Source organism: Mytilus galloprovincialis, chromosome 11 (genome assembly GCF_965363235.1).
Source record: "Mytilus galloprovincialis chromosome 11, xbMytGall1.hap1.1, whole genome shotgun sequence".
Classification (NCBI taxonomy): Eukaryota; Metazoa; Mollusca; class Bivalvia; order Mytilida; family Mytilidae; genus Mytilus; species Mytilus galloprovincialis.
In genome coordinates this window covers 77293270-77316475 of record NC_134848.1, presented here as the reverse complement: position 1 = coordinate 77316475, position 23206 = coordinate 77293270, and the positions used below count along the sequence as shown (strand labels likewise).

At 32.2% G+C, this 23206-nt stretch overlaps 1 long non-coding RNA gene across 1 annotated transcript; it reads right to left on the bottom strand.

The window, feature by feature from the left end:
* Positions 1 to 17063: 17063 nt before the first annotated feature.
* On the bottom strand, positions 17064 to 19211 carry LOC143051404 (uncharacterized). Its single transcript, XR_012970751.1, has 2 exons — positions 18441 to 19211; positions 17064 to 17757 (listed from the first exon to the last, which is right to left on the bottom strand). It is a non-coding gene; the product is annotated as an uncharacterized LOC143051404 (long non-coding RNA).
* Between the last annotated feature and the right edge of the window lie 3995 nt (positions 19212 to 23206).

Below are 23206 nucleotides of genomic sequence, written 5' to 3'. Positions count from 1 at the left end.
AGGAATAAATTACGATCAAGTAATTATAATTTGCTAAATATACCTAGACATATCTGGGCGTCTTTCAATACAAGTGTGAATTTCAGACCCAAAAAAATGGAAAATCAACTTGTCAAAAACTTTTTTTCAAGAGTTATTTGAATACCTCTATTATAGACCTGTTTGTTAATAAAAAGAGCAATCTTAAATACTCTTTAAATGATATTTTTTCATAATTTATGCACTGTTTCGTAGGGAACATGTGTCCACTATGAAACTGCTTCTAAACGCACATCTTATTGCATTTTGATGTCTTTTATATACATTCCAGTTTGTTTTACCTTATATACTAGATAGATCACCTTTTTTTCTGAATTGGAGAACCATTTTTTATCGATAAATATTAGACAGTAATTCATATATGAAGGTACAACTCATGTTACGTAGTGGAAAATTTGGTGAGTTTCGTAGTTGACAAAACTGTTTCGTAGTGGACCAAAAATTTCGTAGTTGACATCAACCCTATCCTATATTAATAATAACGTACTGAAAATTACATAAAACTAACACTTGCACGAATATAATTGCAAAAAGAGTAAAAAACGACTGCATGGTATATAGAAGTGGTCCACTACGAAATATTTTTTCTCCCATACTTGTTTCGTTAGTAGACCGTTTCGAAGTGGACATATTCATATGTTTTATCTTTCCCCCACAATTTCTATACTGGAAATGTAACAATAATGATTCTATTCATCAAAGCACGTACTAAGCTGTGCATTGATATTTTTTCCTAATTTTACAACCAGATTCTGAAGGAGATTTGACCCGTTTCGTAGTGGACATTAACACAAATACGGTATCACTCTGGTCCATTTGATGTGCTCAATTGCTTTTGGGCCAACACTCAATTGCCGTTTTAAAAGCATCAATTCTTTTGAAAGACCGTAATGTGTATATCTCTTGCAAACATTGATTTGATAAAACTGTTTGTTGCTAAATTTAACTACTCCGCTTCGTAGTGATCATTTTGTCAGGAATGTCAGGGACACACCTTCTTAAATTAAACATCCTTTGTAAAAAAACTGTTTATTAATATATATTGGCTATAAACATACTTTTGAATAACTAAAGAACTTATATCCCAGAAAAATAATATTTATTTCTACCTTTTTCTACAATATTATAGAGTATGAATGTTGAACAGCGGGTCTAGGGACATGCCATTTAGGTTATTTTGAACCATTCAGGAATCAATATCTTATTAAGATCTCTAAAAATGGTATGTTTCTTTGCTTAAATGTGAAATCTTATTCATTATACTGACTGCAAAAACAAATACTTGTAAAGATCAAACACATTTTTTTCAAAGTGTCTGGGACAAGAATTCACGTTTTTATTAAAAAACGCCCATCTGTTGATTAACACAGTGACTATACTTATGTATAAATATTTATATGAGATCATGAAAATATGTTGTATATCGCAAACTTTAAATTCATTAGACATAATCACTGTTCCTTGTGTTTTGTTTTTATTTTCTTATATTTAATAAACTTGTACACCCAACTAGGCTGTCTGACAGTATAACTAAATCGCGCAGAAGTACACGTTTCTTCTCAAATTTGGCAACAATAGAAATGGATATGTGGTGATGTTATTTCGGTAAAAGCCGTTCTCAATCAAAACTCCAAAAGTAATTTAAGGGAATATATGTATGGCTTGTTTATGAACAACATTAAGGCGTACATTTCTATTTTGCACTGATTTTTCTAGGAGCGAGCGATTCCAAAGAGAAAGTAATTTATTTAGTGTGACTTCAGAGGGAATTTGTCATTAAATTTGTGTAATGTTATGCATTATGCCTTTATACATCAATGCCATAGAGGAACTGTCAGAATGATTCCTGATCACAACAATCCCTTATAAGAATCGGTTATGTGATATAGGGTTATTCCTGGATACAGCGACGCCTTGGTGAATCTGTCATGCAAGTTTTCTAAATGCATCAATGACTTATCGGAATCTGTTATACAATATAGTATAATCACTTTATACGGTGATCGCTTTGAGGATTCTGACATGTAGTATTGTATGATAACCGTGATAACTGCATATTAAGTTGAATATGTCATACCTTAAATATGGTTCCTTTAAATACATTAATACTTTATGTATGACTTTTATATAATGATGCCTAAAAGGAATCTAACACACACAATGTATAATGAGTATGTTTGTTTTAAACCGCAGTGTTCCTTGAAGAATAATCCGCCATGTTCCTTGAAAGAATCGCTATAGTCTGATTTATCTGAGAGACAATCTGAATCGTCATATATAGACAAGGCAGCCATTGTTGTCATATAAACATCAAGTTCATTGGTTGAAGTTATATTGCTCCGTTCTTCCTACCTATACATGATAATATAGTAAACGAAATTTTGCAATGCACAGACACATATAGAGCAAAGACCAATGAATTTAAATATCAAATCAAGGTCATAGGTTTGTTTGTAATAGAGTTCATCCGCTTCATTAAAACTGTGATGGATAGTTGAATTATTGACAATTTTCAGCAATGTACTGTTTAGAGACACAGTGATACACATGTACTTTATTTGACAAGGCTTTACAACTTTTTACTATAGATTGATTTTAAATGGATACTCACAATAGTTAGGCATATAATAATTCCTGAAAATCATCACACATGTTTACGTCAACTATATATTTATTTAGAATAGCAAATTATGAAAATGGAAGGGATAAAACAATAAACAAGTATGCCAGTCAACGTATGCATGTTTGCCTAGCAGACGTTCCCGATTGACTTTTGTTAAAACTAATGTATTGTTAACATGCACAGCGTGTTATTATTATATAAAGAAAGAAAAGAATAACAACAAAACAACAAAATTAAAACACCCGATCACTATATCAAAATTTTTGAATTTAAGAATCTGTCGTACTGGTCTCAGACGTAGATACAACATCAATTTTTCAGGGTGTTCACTTCTTTTTTTATTATCTGTCGTTCACATTCTCCCTCTTGTTGACGTTGTCTGTTTCTCCTTTATCTTGTCATCATCAACATGACACGAAGTTTATTAGGCAATTGAGTGAGACATACGACGATTTCTTTTGAATCAAGCACAGTATTTACCTCCTGGATAAATGATCAATGTACATGATAGTATGTGCGATACAGACCAATATATAAGTCAACTGGCGTCTAAAAGTTGTAATTTGCAATTCAGAGATATTTGGTTAAAACAGTCACATTTGCGATTTTCAATATGCTCGAAAAAGTGTTCAAGGGGACTGTAAAACTTATTAATATATCCCATGCATAATGAGTATGCATTTTTAAAAAAATACCTCCTTTTTTATATATACATATCTAAATTATCTTTACTTCAATTCGATTTTTATACATTTTACTTGATCACAATGTAATCAGCATTTCCTCACTTAAACATGTATTTCAATCAATGCAAAAAGAAGTACATACTAAACATGGCTGTACAGCATATTTAAAAAATGGTTATTCGCTACAACTCAACATTACAAATCGGAAGACCAAATATTTAATCTATCGATTCCTATCATTTAATCGAAGAAACGTATGCAAGAGCCTTTTCCATGAACAGTACAAGTTTTTGTTTATTTTAAGTTGTGTATTTACGATAGGCGATCGTTTGCCTTTACTTTAGACGAAACGATTGCCTGGCGTAAATACAAAACTTATTCCTGGTATCTATGAGTTTATTTACAACCACTGGGTCTGCCACTGCTGGTGGAATTTTAATTCCCCGAAGGTATTACCAGCCCAGTAGTCAGCACTTCTGTGCTGACATGAATTATCATTGATATGGTCATATTTATAAATTAACTATTTATAACACATTTGAATTTTTTAAATACTAAGGCTTTTCTACCTCAGGAATAGATTACCTAAGCTGTACTTGACAAAACGTTTAGGAATTTTGGTCCTTAATGCTCTTCAAAATTTGTACTTTATTTTGCTTTTTCAACTGTTCTGGATTCGAGCGTCACTGATGAGTCTTTTGTAGACAAAACGAGCACCTGGTGTAAATACAAAACAGTACAAACTGAAAACTTACAGCTTACTCACACACTAAGGCTGAACAATATCTAACTGCATACTTAATAAAAAAAACAGTCATCTCAAGTAACGCTAAGAAACTTTGAATAATGACATTCGGACTGACGAACGATTGAGGAACGGAGATAAACGGTAATAAAACCTGCTCTAGCTTCTGCCGTTTATTTTTTCTCTAAATCATATATTTAAATTGGGCCCACAAATAACTAGAACAAACCCATAAAAAAACTAACGTTCTAATCTATATCAAAACGATAAACGAGAAACACTTATGAGCCACACTAGCAAAGGACTACCATCAACATTGTTTATCAATGTAGCAAAATTAAAAAAAAAAATAGAAACTTGCAAAACTAACCATATCAGCAAATTGTTTAACTGAAGAATTGGGAGGAGAGTTGGTGTAAAAATCAACGATTGGATTAGATATTGAACAGTGTGTTCCTCTTTGATGAGTGTTATATATCTGCATGGATATCTATAGAGTATGCTATTATAGGTTTTGGAGTAATAAAATAAGAACTCGGATAAATAATTGAAAACACTATTTCTGAGTATTCTAGATTTTAAAGGCAATCACATATACAACAGATCCTACACTTGTCGAAGATTTCTGACTACAGAAACACTTAGGTTTAAATGGTAAGGAAATACGATTCTCAATTTAAATAGATAGTTCTAATCTTAAACATGATCTTCTATAATTATAATTTATTGTCTTGTCTCATATGACGCGATTCAAGTTAAGATGTTCTACAGTTTTAAATTAAATTGTTTATCAAAACAAAATGTATCAATAGAAATAAATTTATGGTGGATAGGACAATAATATCAGGAGTTACCTAATATTAAATCTATAAAGACGTCGATGCAGTATATACAAAGTAATCATACTTTGGTTAACCATACTTTAAGATCTGAATTGTCTTAAAACAAGACAAATATTTATAATTTTATATATTGCATACATGTAATAATTTGCAAATAATGGTTATGGTATTAATTTTATTATTGACACTTTTGGATACAGGTTCATCAATTTACGGGTTAGCAACTACGCATATTTTGGTTTCAACCTTTATATATTCTTTAAGTTGTATAGTAATTTATGTAAGTTGAACGAATGCAAAATTGATGAAAAAGAGCGACTTAAGTAATTCTTTATACAATCATTTGATATCCTTTGGGTTCAAATCAATAGAAAATGGGATCGGGATCCCGAGCTTATTACTATAATCCTTTGTCGTGTAACTTTTATCGCATGCTCTTATACTCAACGAATGGACAACTCGCAGGTATGAAACGGGATTGTGTATTTGGAAGGAGAATAAATAACATAAATGAAATACATTGTCAGCAAAATTTAATGAACTTTTGAAAAATCATATAACAAAACCAATATGACAATGACAACGAATTCAATTGTTTAAATCATACAAAACATAAATAGTTACGCCGTGATAGTTTAACTGTAAAACACTGTCGGATATATTTCACAATAAGGTGAAATAAAACGCCGCACTCTTTAGATATGGTTTTCAATTGAAATAGCAAAATGTAATCTATTTAAACCAAAAGAAAATTTTAAGAATAAACAAATCTACAATTCAACTAGTACACACAATTGTCAAAAAAAATGCAAGTATATATCGAACATACGCAATTCTTTCTAAAACCGTGATAAAAGTAATAACCTGCTATCAAGTTCTTCAATAATTATATAAACTTCGCATTTAATGTTATGGTTAAATTATATTAATAAATTAATTACGTGGGTGCACTTAACTGTCTCTTGTTACTAAATACAACAATCACTTCACACTATCAATCAGAAGAGGACATACGTGGAAACTAAGTAATTTAGTTGTGCTGATTTTCATTGAAGAAGTCATGGTATGAGTTGTAATTACGTCAACGATGATCGGAGAAAGTACTTACACGTTCAAAATATTATAATGAATTTTTTTTTTATAAAAACGTGTAAGTAAAGACAAATGTTTTAAACATGGTAAAAAGTTATACGTCCAGTTAGACATGATCAAAGTATATGTATCAATATATATCGTATGCGAAGGGTATAGTTTAGTCTTGGATGGAAGTATCAAGTGTCACTTAACTGCCATACATCAGTGAACATAGGGGAACCTCTATCCCATGTTAGGGGGAGGGTTGGGATGCCATTTACATGTTTAAGCCCGCCTCACTCTCTATGTATGTGCCTGTACCCAGTCAGGAGACTGTAATGCAGTGTTTGTCGTTTGTTGATGTGTTACATATTTGTTTTTCGTTCATGTTTTATATTTAAATAAGGCTGTCAGTTTTCGTGTTTGAATTGTGCTACATTTGTCATTTCGGGGTCTTTTATGGCTGACTATGAGTTACAGGCTTTGATCACTGTCAAGGCCGTACGTTGAACTATAGCGGTTAATTTCTGTATCATTTGCTCTCTTGTTGAAAGTTGTCTCATTGACAATCATACAACATCTTCCCTGTTATATTAGATAAGTGTATACTCTGAGCGACATGGATATATTAAAGATTTCCGTTCTAATATGTTTTGATTACTACTGGGCCACAAAATAACACAAAAGAAGTCAATTTGGATCAATTCGGGAAAATCGAATCAATGAGAGATGTTTCTGATGAATCAGTGAAGTTTAGCGATAACAAAAACTCAGCTGTTTAGAGACATTTTAATAACAAAGTATAAGAACGAAGGACAACCGATATATTGCAAAACTCCCTTGTAAAGAAGAGTTCCCTGAGTTGCTCAGTAGTCACAATATTACAAAACAGTGTTCACTTGGAATGATGACACAATAAGTACGAACCCGCATCATATGATTCTGAGCCGTTAACATTGTTAGTTCTTCTTACCTTCTGTACCACCATTTTTCCTATATCCAAGGATAATTCCTATAAACCTGAATCATGGTCTACATCTACTCCATCATTTTTTTCCGATTTAACAGAATCGTCCACCAATTCGTTTGTTTTCTTAAAGAGTCAGTTTTAAAATCAACTTCTGATCTGATTTAATGATAACCATATTTTTGATGTAAATATTTTACTGATACTAGCATGATTAGGAGTTGGTTTAATAAACGTGTTCACAAATGCCTTCATTACGAGATTTTTTAAAAGTTTAGTTCTCTTTGGAAACATACATTATACAAATATAAGGATGTGGTATTTTAACAAGTACTATTCCAGTTTTGGGGGAAATTTTACAACTAAGTGGGGCTTTTCAAAATCAAGCCTTTATATATAAAATCTTCATGGTTTTCTTAGTTTATTTGGGAAATATAACAAGCTTACTCTTACATGTACAATAGGTGTCGAAGTATTCTGATCAAGACCTTCAAAAACAGTTCGTAAATACAAATTTTTTACAACACCACAGATTTTAGTTTTCTTCGCCTACTACTTTTTCAACCTTAAAAAAAGGGGGGGGGGCATTATATATTAGAGGGAAAGTCAAACTCGTAGATGGAAAATAAACTGACAAAGCCATGGCTTAAAAAATAAAAAAAAAATAAACAGACAAATAAAAGTTCATAAGTTATATTTTGAGGCTCTTAAAAGCTTTTTGTTCGGTGTGAATCAAGACTCCGTGGTGAAGGCCGTACCTTGACTAATACTGGTTTACTTTTATAAATTGTTATTTGTATGGAGAGTTTTCTCTTTGGCACTCATACCTCATCTTCCTATATCTACATAAGACACAACATAGAAAACTAAGGACAAAGCAACACGGTCCCCAAAAAACCAGTCGATTTCAATCGATCTGGAAGGGTAAGCAGATCATGCTCCACATGTGGCAACCGTCGTGTTGCTAAAGTTGCTAAAGTTATAACAAACCCGTTATATAATCTAATTCGGTAGGTCACATTCGTAGTGAAAAGGGAAGTGGATTGTTATTACGACATAAGGGAAATATCTGAAATAATCTGTGAAACGGTTATTCCAAAACGGTCAACATACTCGTAATGGCGTCCATAAAATTAACGAAGGGATGATTTCAACTTCACTATTTGGAAATCTTGGTTTAATAGCTTCCTTGTGAGCAGCAGCCCTCTATCTAGAAAACCATAATAGAAAATACAAACCCGGGAATTTCGTAGCAATAGGGAGATTTATACTCCGTAAGCAGGCGCTGCTGGAATGTTGCTATATAGATATGGAAAGTTCACAAATAGGGAAGCTAAAAATATCTCTTTTGTTGTTAAGATTGTTAACTGGTGGTTTGTTAAAAGCTATTTCATAACTTGTATCCAAATGAGATTACGAATCGGACCTATGCTCTGACGGAGAGACATACGAACAGCAGTTATATATATCCGACCTCAGTGTAATGCTGAGTGGGAAAACAAGAACAGTATTTGATATATTTGATTTCGGAAGTGTACTTTAAAATACATATGCACCCATGCAGGGATCGCAAAACAATCTGCGACAAACTGGGAAGCCCCGCATCATATAGTTAGACTTTGTGCCTCAACATGTTTTGAACGACAATTGCTATAAACAACACTCCAAATACTAGCTACATATAACCATATCAAGCATAATCGGAGTAACAGAAATTGTTATCATTTGTTGAGATTTTGGAAAATGAACCTTTTCCAATAGATGGCGTTGCTTTGAAACTAATCATCATTATGATGTTACATGCAAGATATAAAATCGTTATTTAAATAAAACACAAAAACTTTGCTGGAATGATGGATCTATAGACATAATAAAGCGGTTACAAGGCCTGTGTTTGATGTCTGCGAAGCAGAAATTACATATATAGTTTGATAGTTTATTTCGTTCAACAATACAAGAATATCTACAATCACATTATCTAAATATATATATTAGGTTTTATCGCGGTTGACATATACAATTATTTGAATCTACATAATATTCATATGCACACGAAGATATACATCGTGAGAGATAGAATTGTACATGTCAAATCCAAATTCTGTATATTTTGATCGATAACTTACAGTTCCACTGTGCATATTTAATCATCTCGAACCAAGTCGATGTAAAATAATGTTTTACATGCATGCAAGTTTACATTCAGATTATTTGGAAAATTATTTGAAAAGTGAAACCAATTCAAAAGAATTTCTTTTTTTAGCAACGGATATTAACACATTAGTATGTGTAGTGTAATACCTGTATTCATCAGAGTGTTAGAGTTTAAAGTTAGTTATATAAGACAATTCCAAAGAACTGTGTGATGCAACACGTTCGTGGTGAAAACAGCATTCTAGCAACGAAATACATTCTTAAAAACAGTTTATTCACTTTAAAGCAAACATTTTCATAGTACATCATTTGAATGTAATTTGAATCTTTGCATAAGTCACAATAAAAAAGCATTTAAAGGGAAAACAGTAGATATTTTTCACAGTTGTTTCATTTGACGGAAGTTCCTGAATTATTTCTATTTCTAGCAAATGTTTAGTTTCTAATTGTCTCTTTACTGGACTCTATTCATCCAACTGCAGAAATAAATATAATTGTTATTTTGAAATAATTAAAATCTTTTGTTCGTTTATTTGTTTAACTAAGCATTTATGCACGACTTAAATCAGCAGACACTATGGATTGTGATCGCTTTCAATTATCTTATTGAACAGAAGTCATACAAGTAAAAGCTTTCAATGTATTCAAACTTCAATAAGAACTGCCTCTGTCCCTAGTACTAGTTGAACTATAGACTATGATCTGGTTCTATGGTCGGGTTGTTGTCTCTTTGGCACATTCCCCATTTCCATTTTCAATTTTACTATTTTTTAACAGTACACGACAGTTTTAAATAAATGTTTCCGTACATGATGCAAACAAATACTGCTATGATTTCCATGTCTGTATCTTCATACAAAATCGGGCAAAAATGTCCGTTACATCTGAGAATACTTCCAATGTCTACCAAGCTGACCTTTTCACTTTCTGATGTCACACCCACTAAATGCATGGAAGAAAGGAAAAGCTGCTACACGAGGACCAAACGCATTTGATATGACATGTAATGGAAGCAATCGAAAGTATTTATTCCTTCAAAAACCTATCCACAATTTGTCCACACATAATCTTGCGAACACTGCAATTTCTAATAATACTACATCTTTGTCTGTCAGTAATACTTAATATTACTTTTTACAACCATTTTCAGCAGCATGCTTATCATGGAAAATCTTTCGTGTATCTTCTTTTTCACGGTTACAAGGGGATAGCTGGGAAGTATCCGTATTGAAATTGCAAAGTACATTTTCAACTTCAGTAGCATAAGCATTTTCATTAGTATCTAAAGAAGCAATTCTGTCGGCAAGAAACTTGAACAATTCCGTTTTGTTATCATCTTTACAGAGAAAACTACTCCAAACCATTGGCGTTCTACCAGAACCAACAACTTTCCGTCTAGCACCAGTACTTTGCCTTTTGTTTTCGTCCCAGCCTTTAAATAATTAATTTAGTAAACAATAAATCTATGTCTACTCTTGGATACTTATCGAAGGAACATTTATGTAAGCAGTATGATATCATTTACATAATAATCAAATATGTTTGCCCCAAGTGGTGGCAATTAATTAACCATTGCTGCACCACCATCGATAAATACGTCAGAATTTGGATCAGTTGGTGGCTAATCGCAGAATGTTTCAAGTATACCAATTTTCTTGCGATTTAATACCACATCCTGACACATAGACGGAGGAGCAGTTTGGTTTTCATGGCTAAAGAAGAAATAAAAAATCTAAAAAAGAGATCGCAATCAGTGTTTCGGTTCTCTAGCTTTGTTTTTTGACAAAGTAGTTTCCAGTTTCATTTTACGGCTTTTATATGGAAATGTTTTTTTTTCATCTGGTTAAAAAAAAGCCGATTCTCTTTCGTTTCGCATTGGCTTCAAAAGATCGTGCTGTTTGGACCCAATATCTTGGAGTTTATATACATATCCTACCTACTTCTGAATCAACAATTTCGTTAAAAGAGTACATTTTTTTGTATTTTGTTTTACAAATCTGACGAACATCTAGAAAGGGATTATCAAACTTGTTTATCACTTTAGAAAGCCTTTAAAGTTTTTCGAAGAAATCCTTTTGTGTTTTCGTAGAGTCTTCATGACGTCGTTCTTCTGTTGTAGAATTACTCAAACCACTAAATATTTCAAATTCATCTACCAGTCTACTGACTTATGGTCCAGCCACCATCTTTCGTATCGAAGGGATCTGCGATTGAACGTATGGTACCAACATCGCCGTTCACGACTTATTATTCTGTGTTTGTGTCTGATCAATTGAAATATAAGAAATCAACTTGCTGGTCTTAAGTACAGTAAAAATAACCATTTGCAAGTTGCATTGCCACGTGTCGTTGATGTTGTTGAAGAGAAGCCATATCTTGGAGATTGATGGGTAACCATCGAGCATGATTTACACGATCAAGTTCAACATTGGTATCATGATTGATATGGACTGTTTGTGAATTACGATATCTGACTCGTGAATTGAACGTTCTACCGAAGGAACATGAAGTTTTTTTATTCATAATTGAACGCCAGAAATTAAACTGTGGTCGATATGACTCTTTTTCCTTACACCTGTTGATCACAGTCATACTTGAACGTCACAGAGTCATGAACTATATGTTCTGTGTTAACGATTTCATAACGCATTATCAATTCAAGCAAACCACATATGCAGTTATCTGATGCGCGTGTCTATTCCTAATTACACTTGAACATACATGAAAAGCATCTGCTACTCTAGGTGTTGCACTATCGGCTTCAGTGAAACACCTGTCGATCCACTATCACTCAGAATTTTAAAATAGTCACCAAAGGCACCAGGATTATGATTTAATACGCCTGACGCGCGTTTTGTCTACATAAGACTAATCAGTGACGCTCATATAAAAACAGCTAAAAAGTTAAACAAGCAAAAAGTAAAAGAGCATTGGGGAACCAAGATTCCAAAACGTTGTGCCAAATACGGCTAAGGTAACTACTACTGAGATAAGTAAATCCTTAATTTTTGGAAAAATTCAAAGTTTTGTAAAAGGGAAATTTATTTAAATGACCATATCATTGATGTTCATGTCAACACTGAAGCGCTGACTATTGAGCAGGTGATACCCTCGTGGCATCGACCCAGTTGTGTAAACAAGTCATCAAAGGCACTAGGATTATAATTTAATACGCCAAACAAGATATGTTTAAGAAATTCAAATCCTCATCTGTTAGATGAACTACGATTTCCATCATCATGCCCTTGCAGTGCCTGTAATTCGTTCTTTATTTATAAATAGTTTGCGCATGCGCGAAATTGGTAAACGCATGTGTATTATAACCTTAAAAAATGTCATCAAACAAATTCATTACATCATTAAAAATGCAAATCCTCTAAGCATATAATAAATAATTCAAATGTTTGTGTGTGCATTTTGTAATTATTTTCACGCATGCGCAAACCAAGAACATGTCAAATATTTATTTCTGGTATAAACGTCACATGTTAAGAAGGTATCCACCAAACCGGGTTATATTTTTTACTCAGAGAAGGTCAAAGAAAACGTTTACAAGAAAATAAGTATTTCAATCTTGAAAAAATCAGCCATTTTAGAAAAGGTGGTGGCCATCTTGAATAAATGAAATTTTCTTACGGCCAGCAGTTTTTTCTTAAAATGTATATAATAATGATGATTCGTGCTAATTTTCATGCTTGTATCATCATTTGCACAATTCCTTTGATTTTGCTTGCTAATATCTTCCACTAAAAAGAAGCATTCAGTACTTATAATTACATTTTTTAGCTAGGATTGATACGATTGTATCATTTTCTTTATATAATTTACCTGTGCATTCTATTGTGGAATCTCGTGTCATCATGAATGATAAATTTTATTGTGTAATGAAATTGACTAATAAATAACGCGAGATAGCAGTGTATCCAATCAGAATAACGTATAATAATGAAACATAAATCTAAAGAAATTATAACATTCTAAATGTTCCCTAATGATATAACACGAAGCTTAAATAAAATATCAAACAAAGTTGTGTACATGCAAATCTCCTTTAAAAATGTAAATGGCTGTTCAAACCTTATAATTTTGTCATTTGGAGATCAATTTTTAAAGTTGTTTTAATATTTTTTAAAGACAGAATAATAATGGATGCATAATGTATACAATTGCCGTAATTCTTCTCAACATATATATACAGCACGCTGGTAGTATGCAATGTAACGTTAATCGTGGATATGTGTTATATTTAATTTCTTAATAGAGGTATAAAAGTGTTTATGATAAATAACAACCTAAAATTGCAGGATTTAAAACATTCTTTTGTTATTGAAAAATGAGAAATGAGAAAAGAGTAACATCTTCACGTTAGAGGCCAAAACATGTCGATTGTTTAGGTTTTTATCAAGCATCTTGATAACGGATTAGTACATACCATTAAACAAAGTTTATGACCCAACGATTATTTTACATATTAATTAAAACGGAAATTCATGTTCCAACAACATAAAATTTAAGAGGAAAAATCTATAAAGTAGAAATTTCAGTTGAAAAGATTTTAGACAACTAAAAAAAAATTGTTCACATTCCAGGCAGTAATGTGTTCCTGCAGCTTCAACACAAATATCACACGTTTTAGAAGCAGCCTGTGCCATTTTATTGGATATGTTGTAAAATATGCACAAATAACACCTACGCAATAAATAAACTTTTGATAACACTATTCTAACTACATCTGAATATTTATGTTGGTATAGACGTACATTGATTTTAAATGTAACCTTGCATTCGCTTTAATCTTTATATCAATGTTTGTATTATTTAATCAATAATGTTAACACAGATTTTAAATACCATGTCTTTTAACAATGAATGTAGATTAAATAATGTCCTTTATATACCTACAGATGGATAAACGAAGAAATCCCCATCCCCTCCATCCCCAACAGATAAATAAGGATGAAACATGTCAGCAAATATGTTGTTTGTTATTTCGATTTTAAACAAGTGTGTCTATTATGATGTGGTGTACTTATACATATCCTAAGAATATGATATGCTTATTGAACATCTATATGCATACACAGGGTATGCAATATTAACGAATGTGGAACCAGTGCTCCGTTTCTATATATATAGGATCAAATGAGACATTGTAGTGGAAGCTTCAAATCTTCTGTTGTTGTCGCTTTGATGCATTCCTCATTTCCTATTCAATTTTTAATGTATAGCGATTTAAGAACTATTATACTATTTCAATAACAACTTGTTGAAGTGAAATCCCTTCATTTTCTAAAACGAATCACGTACATGTGTCACCTTGTATAACATGGTGAATAGTTAAATTGGTTTTCACTCTTATCTTGCATATATGACGTACTCAGATTCCTTTTAAACTAGGTGAATGAAGTAGATAGTAAACAAACAAAATCGATTTAGCATGGAAACATTCTTACTAACATAGAAATCATTCTTCATGTTCTTCTCATACTGACCCCAAAACGTGTCCTTGATAGAGTTTACTTGTTATAAACTAACAAGTGCAAAACGCAATTATCAAATTCAAAATTGTATCGTCTAAAGATGGATTTGAAGACGTATATGACGTTTATATACATGTACAAAAAGAAGATGTGGTATGATTGTCAAGGAGACAACAAGGGACCAAATGCGATGTATTTATATGTCACTATTCTATCACCGGACTCGGACGTCTTTTGAACTTCGTTTTATTGTGTGTATTGCTGTTTGTGTGGGTTTTTTCTTACATTGATATTCGGGGAAGGTTGAGATTTTAAAAGCATGATTTACCTCCTTGCATTTTTGCGCCTGTCCCCCGTTCAGAGCCTCTTGCCTTTGTTAGTCTTGACTATTTTTTTATTTTTTTTTTTAATTTAAGAGTTTAATATGACGTCCATTATCACTGATCTAGTGCATACATAAACTATTTTTGCCAGGGGGCCAGATAAAGACACGCCTCCGGATGCATAATTTTCTTTCTGTGTTAAATACCTATTTGTGGCCTTCGTCTTTTTCTGCTCTTTGGTCGAGTTGTTGTTGACACATTCCTTATTTTTATTATCAATTATTCATCATTTAGAAAATACATCATGTCCATTTTATAATAAAACAATGCTAACATTGCTTGTACATCTGATAAACCGAAAAATAAACAACTACCTTACAAAAACGAAATGATCACTACGTGTACCTTGAGAAATCTAGCAATATTTAGTTGTTTCAAATTGGTTACTGAATAACTGTGTCAGTGATGTTACATTTCAAAACTCTAAAATACATTAACATTGCGTACGGAAGTCTTAAAAATATATACATGCGACAAAGTTGTGTCACTATGTTCATTTGATTTCCAAATATGTTAGCATACACTTATTGTAAGCATGGCTTAAGGTAAAAAGTATCACACCACCGTCTTCCCTTTTTTTGCATTATTGCTTTTATTGTCCTACTGACTTGATTTAGTCTAAGTTGTCGATATGACACATGAACTATACCAATGGCATGATCGTTTTTTCCTGTAAATGTTCATCTTGATTTATATGACATATGAGAACTTAGCAAAAGATAAATAAAAAAAAGAAAGTAACAAAAGTACCAAACACCAATGCAAATTTTAAACGGAAAGTCCTTAAAGTAAACGGTAAAATCAAAAAGCTCAAACACATCAAACGAATGGAATTAGTTCGTCATATTCCAGACATTGTACTGACATTTGCGTCTGTCGAAAATGTTAAATTAAACCTTGGTTTTCAAGTCAATAGCTAATCCTCTCTATTGTATGACAGTCTCATAAAATACCTAGGATGTATCTGTAAGTGTTTGGAATTCCATTTGTTCTGGTCAGTTGACTGTTACGAGCTTTAAGAAAGCTTGAATCCTCCCGATTTGATACTGTCTATGGTCGTTTGTTTGTTCTGCCAAGTTGATATCTGGTTTTCTAAAGTAGATTCTAATGTGGATTATTCATATCATAGCATGTATTTCGTCATTCTGTTGATGAGATAGTTCCTCTGTCTTTGCTTTTGTCTAGAGTGCTGTGATTCAATCATTATTCTTGACTGAAGTTAGTCTATGATTTGGTCCATTTCTGTGTGTGTTACATTGTAGTGATGTGTCGTTGTTCTCCTCTTATGTTTGGTGCGTTTTCCTCAGTTTTAGTTTGTTACCCCGATTTCGTTTTTTATTCATGGATTTATGAGTTTGAACAGCGTTATACTACTGTTGCCGTTATATGATTACATATTATTGATGACAAAAGTCGGTTTCAGTTTTATTCTAATTGATCTTAATCATTTTGTTAAATGAATGTATTTTAAAACAATAGCTTGATTTTAAACAACTTTGGTATTTCAAATTTCATAAGAACACTCCCTATTTATCTATTAACAAATCATACATTTTCTTTATCCGTTGCAATTATTCAAACATAATGTATCAGTCCATTTTCAAATTACTAAAACCAGTACGCCCATTCGTAATGTTTAAAGTAAAGCAAGTTTACAGGACACCACAGCAACTAACATTTTCTCATTTGAAAGTATAGAACAACATTTATGGAATTTGAGCGACTTTCGTACAAGTGAGAGGTTTAGCGTTTTACAACCAGATTCGATCCACCATTTTCTACATTTGAATGAACATGTACCAAGTCAGGAATATGACAGTTGTTGTCCACTTGTTTGATGTGTTTAATTATTTAATTTTGCCATTTGATTAGGGACTTTTCGTGTTGAATATCCCTCGGAGTACTGAGGTTCTCCTATATACACAATCTCCTTATTTGACAAGGTTGAGAATTTGGCGAGTCAAGAGTCATTCCAGGCTTCTCTGAACATTACATTGAACAGTTAATATAAGGACTTATCTTGGTTGAGTACCCAAGCTTCATAAACATTGTAACACAACAAAACGAATGTCCATACAAATATTTATTGTAGAATATTTACTTTAGTTTTACACGTCATTTAACAAATGTATGATATAATATAGTCTAAATGTACATACTATTAAGTACAAAATACGAAAACTTCCGATTAAATTTCGATATCGTGTAAGATATAGACATCTACTATTTACATTGTGTACATTCGAACAATATGTTGAAGGTACTTGTATTTCTGTTCATTTTTTTAAATGTTTAGAATCAATTGCGTTGGCTAACACGACAGATTATAATGAGTTGTATTACACAACAGTCTACATGTACACAAATGATTTTTAGAAAAGTGAAATCGATTTAAGATATTTCTAGCAAAACTAGCTGATTCAAAATTAATTAAAAACAAAACCGAAAAAAAATTCCCAGTCATAGTAAAGCTATTGCATTACATTGTTATCTGAAATAAGACAATATGCATATAAAACAAATACTTATGGTACAACAAGTACACAATAGCTTATGGTGTAAGGTGGAACAAACAACAACTGTTAACTAAGTGATGTTATCAGAATCATGATATAATTCAACATATAGATAACATGCAAATAAAACCGGAAAATATTAGATCCATATTATATCTCATTGTTTATACGTCAGACGGAAGTGTTATATTATGTCTTTTGCGTGTAAATGGCTGTCTCTTAACTGTTAGTCGATCCTGTCCATATTCCTGCAGATATGAATAAAATGGTTTTTCATTTCAGTATATAAACCATACTTAAAGTATTTCGCTTTTAATATAAATGTATATAGTTGTTGTTATCAATTGCTTCTTGAATGCAATGCTTCTACCATTCTTAAATGCATTTCAAACCGATTTCTTCAACGAACTTGGTGTATAATTTGCTAAGATTGGAGCAGACTTTCTGTTTCAAAAGTAAACTGCATGTTTTCGTTTTTAAAATAACAAAATCGTTTGATATACTAAAACATATTTAGGCTCTTTTGTTTGTTCATGTATGTTGTATTGCGCGTGATCCCTATATCAAAATAATAACGGTTTATGTCAGAAACAGCCATCAGAGTAAATCAAACGAAAAATGTCTCTGATAGAAGTACTTGTTATTTTTAAATCCGGAAATCTTCAAAATAACAAGTTTAAAAGAGATTATCTGAAACATATAGCATTTTTTGCATATTATGTAGTATCCTTTAAGTAATAAAATGTATGATACTTGTAAATGTAAAGTTTATGTATCGAACACATTAAAAGCAAAAAAGCAAATACACATGTTATACTTCGTTGAAGTTTTTCGTGTGTTTAAAAGTACGATCTTTTTTTTTCAATGACTCACTCATGTCTTGTGTTATAGTAGACGAATATAACTCGTTAGTTTTATTGTCAATACTTACATGTCACAACACCTAAAACGAGAAAGTAGTATTTCATTTAAAACGACTTTTGTCTGAATTTACTTGAATCTCAGTGTACATTATCTCGTTTGCATTGCTCATCATATTATAATGAAGTGACATTTGTATTTGTCAATACGAAAATAATTTTGTATTGTTAACGTTTGACCGTTGATGTATACGCTGACCAATAACCGCTATTTTTGCTCTACCGGATATATGCTACATTGGCACTTAAATTTGAATTCTTGTAATTCAGATATAGCTGTTAACAATTTATATACCTTAAATAACAAAGGTATATTACCAAGAGATTCAATACTCTTTTGTAATTGAATTCTTCATTGATGGTATTGGGTGTTTCAGTGGTTTGATAAATCTAAGGCTTTGGCTTCCGTGTGTTTTGTTTGATTGAAATAGTCATACTAAATGTATTAAAAAACGTGTTTTTCTTATTTTCTTTTGCAAAATATCTACCAATAAGTGTGTCATACTAAGTCTGGAGTATCTTAAATGTAGGATAGGATTCATTTATTGGAAACTGCAACTATCATCTGCATTGTATAGATCATGTAACAAATTTAAGAAAGAGGAAACACTATTTAATTCATTGTAAGAACTTGAACGTCTGTTTTCGTTGCAATTTACAAACAAAGGACAAAGTAAACATAAGCAATATTTAAATTACACGTGTGTACAGTTTTGTGTTGTGTTATTTGTTTTATTGTCGTTTTTGCGCTATATTCAAAGCCTCTCCAATTTGTTTCACCCCTTGCGTGTTCGACAAATGTATTGAACAATCGTCCAATGTCACCTACATTCAAGGTGCAAAACAAACAAAACAGAACATATTTATCCTGCAATTGAGTGCCTAACTATACAGATACAGCACTACAGATATCGCTATACTGTATTTGTATACTATACAGATATCGATTTAAAGCTCCGCCCCTTTCGGGACTGAGTTTACGTATTGCTGTTTACGAGTATTGTATGAACTTGCGTGACCTCAAAATGTGTATTGCAGTCGCATTCCAATGACGTATTGTTTGACCTTATACGAATTGACAATAACTTGTATACGTTATGTGTGTTTTCAAACATTCCTGTAGAGCAATAAGAATGAAACCAATTTTCTGATAACAGACAGACATGATCAACAGTATTTTCTACAATGACAATCATCGATACCAAAACTTTAATGTGTACATGTGTAACAAAATCAATCGTGTCAATTTCAGCGTGTTAGGTTAATATCAGTTCAAAATTCTGAAGCGTAGGGCAACTCGTACACTTCTGATTAAAATTGACAATGTTTTGTTACGGTCCAAATTAGTTGTTATGTCAAAATAGACAATTATTAGAGCAATGTAATAATGCTGACTATTATACATTCTTTATCTTTTTTTCTGAACCCGTCTTCATCGCGGGCCTCAATGGATTTAAAATCGAAAATAAATGCAAAAAACGTGAGTTTTGTGTCTTTCAAAAAAAGCATCTGTTTAATCGTAAATTATAGATGTCATTTTCCCGTCATGAAGATCAAGTACAGTACAGTGTTCATTTATAGTATTAGCTTTATTAAATGTCAGTTCAGCAGTTTACATCTATCCATTGTACATACTGAAATTGTCGTTATTGAGAGCAAATATATCACCCAAAATATCTAAGTGTTTTTAAATTTTGTATACATGTAGGATGTATTTTCGATGGATTTTTGCTGATTTTAGTCATAGTAATACAGGTTTATAATGAGCAAGGCAGATCAAGTTGAGATAATTATTGTGTCTGTTACTACTGGTAAATGAAGTATAAAGTTTTAGCACACATATTCGCACATTATAAATTTAAATATTCATTTAAATAGGTATTTCATTTTGTTTCTTTTTTTGTTAATTGGGCAATGTGATTTATAGAACAGAACAAACAAATTCAAACTCTTAACAGATTCAACCTTACTTATACAAGCATGCACTTTATCAAATATTTTTAACCGAAAAAATATTAAAAAAAATAAACTCACCATTTTCAAAGGCCTTATTTGAACAATTTATTACCATGAATTAAGTGTACTAAGTACGTGCACTAGTAAGTCGAACAAACAGTTAAGAAGTGACAAAATTACTTGAAGACGAACTAACTAAATATTTGTAAAGGTGTTTTGTGCAGCTTCTGACTTGGAAAGACGCAACCCTCCTAACCCTGTACCTCTCGTCAATTTCGGAAAATAAACACATACCAATCCGCAGAGTAAAACTGGAGGAGTCTGAACCCGATGTCAGAATAGGTAACAGAAGAAACTAAACAAAATGACAATGATACATAAATTAACATAAGACTACTAGCAGTTACTGACATGCCAGCTCAAGACGTCAATTAAACTAAATGAAAGATTGTGTTTTCTTTAAGTATGTTTTAACAGCTTTTCCCCTATCACTCGAATGTTAAAGTCTTCAATAAAGTGTTGAGATGTGTTTTTGACATGTTGTCATTTTCCATTTTATTTGAAAAAAAAACCTCAAGTCAAAGTATCGTGATGCTTCTAGGGTTTCAATAGGTTTGGTACTTCTATATGATTTCGTCATTATTTATCATAACATTTTTATATTTCCCATTTAAAATAAAATATCACATACAGCTTTCACTGTATATATTTTTGAGATTCATTCTTTTGTAAACTAATCACACTATACTTATTGACACATATCACTTACCGTAGACTAAAACTAGAGGCTCTTAAGAACCTGTGTCGCTCACCTTGGTCTTTGTGAATATTAAACAAAGGAAGCAGATGGATTCATGACAAAAGTGTGTTTTGTTGATGGTGATGTGTTTAATTTGTACATCTTACTTTACTAAACAGTTTTGCTGCTTACAATTATTATGACCTGATGAACAATTTTACTGCATGTCAGATTTGCTCTAAATGCTTTGGTTTTTGAGTTATAAGCCAAAAACTGCATTTTACCCCTATGTTCTATTTTTAGCCGTGGCGGCCATCTTCATTTGATGGCCGGGTCGTCGGACACATTTGTTGAACAAGATACACCAAAGATGATTGTGGCCAAGTTTTGAATAATTTGGCCAAGTAGTTTCAGAGGAGAAGATTTTTGTAAAAGATAACTAAGATTTACGAAATAATGGTTAAAAATTGACTATAAAGGGCAATAACTCCAAAAGGGGTCAACTGACCATTTCGGTAACGTGACTTTTTTGTAAATCTGACTTTGCTGAACATTATTGGTGTTTACAGTTTATCTCTATCTATAATAGTATTCAAGATAATAACCAAAAACAGCAAAATTTCCATAAAATTACCAATTCAGGGGCAGCAACCCAACAACAGGTTGTCTAATTCATCTGAAAATTGCAGGGCACATAGATCTTGACCTGATTAACAATTTTACACCATGTCCGATTTGCTCTAAATGCTTTGGGTTTTGAGTTATAAGCCAAAAACTGCATTTTACCCCTATGTTCTATTTTTAGCCATGGCGGCCATCTTGGTTGGTTGACCGGGTCATCGGACACATTTTTTAAACTATACACCCCAATGATGATTGTGGCCAAGCTTAATTAATTTGGCCAAGTAGTTTCAGAGGAGAAGATGTTTGTAAAAGATTACTAAGATTTACTCAATGGTTAAAATTGACTATAAAGGGCAATAACACCAAAAGGGGTCAACTGACCATTTCAGTCATGTTGACTTATTTGTAAATCTTACTTTGCTGAACATTATTGCTGTTTACAGTTTATCTCTATCTATAATATTATTCAAGATAATAAACAAAAACAGTAAAATTTCCATAAAATTACCAATTCAGGGGCAGCAACCCAACAACAAGTAGTCCAATTCATCTGAAAGTTTCAGGGCAGATAGATCTTGACCTGATTAACAATTTTACACCATGTCCGATTTGCTCTAAATGCTTAGGGTTTTGAGTTATAAGCCAAAAACTGCAGTTTACCCCTATGTTCTATTTTTAGCCATGGCGGCCATCTTGGTTGGTTGACCGGGTCATCGGACACATTTTTTAAACTATACACCCCAATGATGATTGTGGCCAAGCTTAATTAATTTGGTCAAGTAGTTTCAGAGGAAAAGATGTTTGTAAAAGATTACTGAGATTTACTCAATGGTTAAAATTGACTATAAAGGGCAATAACACCTAAAGGGGTCAACTGACCATTTCAGTCATGCTGACTTATTTGTAAATCTTACTTTGCTGAACATTATTGCTGTTTACAGTTTATCTCTATCTATAAAATATTAAAGATAATAAACAAAAACAGTAAAATTTCCATAAAATTACCAATTCAGGGGCAGCAACCCAACAACAGGCTGTCCAACTCATCTGAAAATTTCAGAGCAGATAGATCTTGACCTGATTACAATTTTACCCCATGTCAGATTTGCTCTTAATGCTTTGGGTTTTGAGTTATAAGCCAAAAACTGCATTTTACCCCTATGTTCTATTTTTAGCCATGGCGGCCATCTTGGTTGGTTGACCGGGTCACCGGACACATTTTTTAAACTATACACCTCAATGGTTAAAATTGACTATAAAGGGCAATAACACCTAAAGGGGTCAACTGACTATTTCAGTCATTTGACTTATTTGTAAATCTTACTTTGCTGAACATTATTGCTGTTTACAGTTTATCTCTATCTATAATAATGTTCAAGATAATAAACAAAAACAGTAAAATTTCCATAAAATTACCAATTCAGGGGCAGCAACCCAACAACAGGTTGTCCAATTCAT